The sequence below is a fragment of the Balaenoptera acutorostrata genome, chromosome 4 (assembly GCF_949987535.1).
Source record: "Balaenoptera acutorostrata chromosome 4, mBalAcu1.1, whole genome shotgun sequence".
In the NCBI taxonomy this organism is placed as follows: domain Eukaryota; kingdom Metazoa; phylum Chordata; class Mammalia; order Artiodactyla; family Balaenopteridae; genus Balaenoptera; species Balaenoptera acutorostrata.
This window is the reverse complement of record NC_080067.1, coordinates 144,747,947-144,751,805: the sequence shown is the minus strand read 5'-3', so window position 1 is coordinate 144,751,805 and position 3,859 is coordinate 144,747,947. Positions and strand designations below refer to the sequence as shown.

Below are 3,859 nucleotides of genomic sequence, written 5' to 3'. Positions count from 1 at the left end.
ACTTGTGAATGGAGAGTCAAAATGCCTAGCTGGCTTAAAAGGTTGAAGTTGGACATGCCTGGATTTAAACAACTGTGGGTGGGTTATTATCTTTATCTGTCGCATGGGGCTTATAATGGCATAGTGTTGTCATTATGTTAAATGTAGTAATTGCTATTCACCAACAATTAACAGCACATAGCAAGGAATACATTCACAGCTGTATGTTTATTCAACAAATAGTAATTGAGCATTTGCTGGGTGCTTAAGACATGGCCAAAAAAAAAAAAAAGCCAGCTATAACTACTGTTTTTGTGAAGTGTACCTTCTGGGTGGAAGAGGCAAAAAAGATAAGTGTTTGCTATTGTAATCTATTGTAGGAACAAGATATTTCCCAGTCCTCTGGTCTTCTGTTATTATTCAAGTCGATGATGTCCACCCTCATTTTACATACTGTGGGGCATCCAGAGCTCTCCCAAATACTCCTGCAGATCCCTCAGGTGACCTAAGGTCTTCTTCTCACCTCTCTCTCAATCTCTGCTCCCTCAGATTCCTGGTTGCCAGCTGAGGTCGAGCCTCCTCTCTACACCGGGGTGTCCCAGGCAAGAACACAGCCTCTTCTCCTTCTTTTGCTCACTTTTACGAAGTGTTGGGGGAAGAGAGAGATGGACTAAAGCTAGTGCAGAACAAACGCCAACCTCAAGCTGAATGGCAGATATGGCAGATTAAAGAAGGCCACAAAGTCTTTGACATTTTCCCATGGAGAGTTGGGGCCTCTGTCCCCTCCCACTGAATCCAAGTGGGCCTGTGACTGCTTTGACCAGTAGAATACAGTGTAAGTGATGCTGTGCCAGATTCCAACGCAGACCTGCAGCCTCCACTTCCTGTCTGTTGGAGCTCTTGTGCTTGGAGCCTGAGCCACCATGCAAGACATTGGACTGCCCTGTGGGAAAGTCCACATGGAGAGATGTGAAACCCATGAGAGGGAGAAATTCACTGTGGCTAGAGGAGAGGTTGACTTGAGCCCAGCCTCCCAGCAGGTGGGTGAAGCTGTCTTGGACCCTGCAGACCAGACCAGACCATCTGCCAGCTGAATCCCATCCAGGGACTCCATTCAATGCCTTGTTGGAGCAGAGGAATCAATAGACCTGCAGATTGTAAACATAATGAAATGTTCATTATTTTACCCTATGGGGTTTGGGTGCTTTGTTACCCAAAATTACACCATCAGAGCATCAGATAATATTCCTTGTGGCCAGTTCTCACCCTCTGTGTCTAGACCTAACCCCAATTTTCTTCATCTCTGAGCCCCCAAACTCCCTGGCCTACCCTGTAAAAACAGAAAATTGAGTCTCTGTTTCAACCACTCCTGTTCCAGACTGTTTAGATACCAGGTGCCAATCTTTGTTTAATACAAAGCTCCATCGGGGGATCTCTTAAAACAATGTTGTCAACCTTGGGCCTACACTTCTAAAATATTTGAAATAATAGCTTTTCTCTATTGTCCCACATCAAATTCTCTAAGAGGTACCCTCTCACCTCCACTAAAACAGAACCCGAGGGATGGCTTGGGTAGGTACTTCTCCAAGCCACACAAATAAATATACAATCTATGCAACACCAATGTGCTTGCTATACGAACACAGCTTTAAGACACCCCCCCAGTACTACTGTCCATGAAGCTAGGTACCTGCTCATAAGCCCCTTTTATTGACTAATTTGGGATTGCTAATTCTCCCTCACTAAGTATAAGCTGAAGAGGACAAAAAGCTATTTATATGCATCCTATACAGAGCAAATATCAGCAGTGCTGATCTTAATTCTTCAGATTACATTATTCTAGCTATTAGGCTTTGATTAATTATGTATTCCTGAAGAGCCTGTGCTGTATACTGGTCACCTGCCTAAGGAGTGCACACAGGTGTGCAAACAACTGTCTAAATGGGAGGAGCCACAGCAGGTGAAAGAAAGATGCCTTGACCCACTCCTTCTGGTCTTGATGGGCAGGTTTTTAGCTGCCCCCTTAATCCATAAACCAATATTCAGTCTTGCACAGCTTAGAGACATAACCCACAGAAAAGGGTTAGAGCTTTCTACTTCCAGAGCCTGTTGGGGGTACCAGGAAGGGCGTCCCCTCAGCTGTTTTCCTAAATAGAAGTTGAAGGAATACACAAAAAGAGAAGGACAAGTGGGAGTGTTTGACATGTTATGAGAGTGACTACAGCTGGACCAAGCCAGGTCAAACAGTGGGGCAGAGAGGACCGTAAAAGTCACCAGGCAAGACACCACAGACATGAGTGAGACATGGCTTCAGGCCCAGGTCTGCCCGGGTCACCCTGTGTAATCTGCTCCATATTTCATCCTTGTCATGAAGGGAAGCCTTCTATTAAGTGCTTATCCATTGATTTGAAAGCTTGTGACCTCAAGCCAGCTCCCATTTAAGAAGTCCTGTCCAAGGTCCTATATAATCTTTGAAAGCTCTATGTATCTTCTTTCCTGTCTTAGTACTTGCTTAACACTTAGTATCACAATTAAATAATAAACAGAAAAAAAACAAAACAAAACACATCAGGGCAACTGACACAGGCCAGTAATCAAATAAATGCACTTTGTTTTGAGCTAACTCAATTGCAAATAAAGTGAAACAAATAAGGGGTGAAATATATATCCTAATTTAAAATTTTTAAAAAAACCTGTTTTCAAATGTCTTATTTGGCTTCCTATGGCTACATGAAAATACTTCCCCAAAAAGCACTCCCAATGCAGGTAAGTGAAGCCAGTACACTCACTTACTTACCTCCTTCATTTGGTCATTAAAACAAAAGCAAAGCAAAAAGTGCTATTGTTTATAACCTTTAAATATGCAACAGGGTACTGTAGCTGGTAGAAATTACCTGAGGGTATGTGCACACTTGAAAAATGAAATGGAAAGTGAAGCCATGATCTCAATAATTCAAGTGGGCTGAATAATTCTTCCTAGAGATCAGCAATTCCTTAAATCATCACACTAGTGTAGCTGTCCTAACTTTCAGGGCTTTGTAAATCCAGGATCATTGTGTGTGCAGTTGCAAGCTGCCTGGTATGCATGAGGCATTAAAAAATGCAAGGTTTGCTGTGAATAGTCTCGCTCTTCTGATTTTGTAATAACCAGGGCAGGCTAAACATTCATTATATTAAGACCATGCATGTGCCCCCAGACCTAGTTCTTTCCCTAGTGTGGTTTTATAAATGCTGGTGATAAACCAAGTCTGATTTATGTGATGCATCTTATGTGGAAAAGGTCTGTGACTCTAGGTATCTGGTCAACCTTGAGAAATGACAGCACTGCTAGTATAATGACTTTTGAAGATAACCATTGCTAATTTGATGATTACCAGTTGCCATTAAATGAACTGTAATATTATTGTGTCTTATTTTCTAGGCGATTCTGACATCATTAGAAGCATGCCAGAACAGACTGGTGAAAAGTAAATCATGCAAAAATTTTCTTTAATAAAAACTGGCCAGAGCTTGTTTTAAAAAAAATGCAGGGTTTGGAGAAAGTCTAGATGAAACCAAATTCTCAGTCTACCACTTACTAGCTGTGAGCAATCATAAATACCTAGGCCTTGATTTCCTTATCTTTCAGATAAGTTCAGCAAGAGAACACCCACCAAAGTGTTGTTCTGAGCATGAATGCAGAACAGTGCCTGGCACAGAGGAAACACACAGTGGCTACTAGCTGTTACCATTAAAAAATCATTGGATGCAGCCCCTTGGGTTCAGGTGGGTGGGATACTGATAACTTCATTTCACAAATGGCCTTGCTGAAGACCCGAGAGCACAGGGCCCTGGAAATAGGAAGTGTCTCCCTAAGGCACACAGCCATACACCATGCATA

General features: G+C 42.4%; 1 non-coding gene across 1 annotated transcript; it reads left to right on the top strand.

The window, feature by feature from the left end:
• Window positions 1–3,091: 3,091 nt before the first annotated feature.
• On the top strand, window positions 3,092–3,222 carry LOC114238133 (small nucleolar RNA SNORA72). The gene has a single exon (XR_003623550.2). It is a non-coding gene; the product is annotated as a small nucleolar RNA SNORA72 (small nucleolar RNA).
• Window positions 3,223–3,859: the final 637 nt, after the last annotated feature.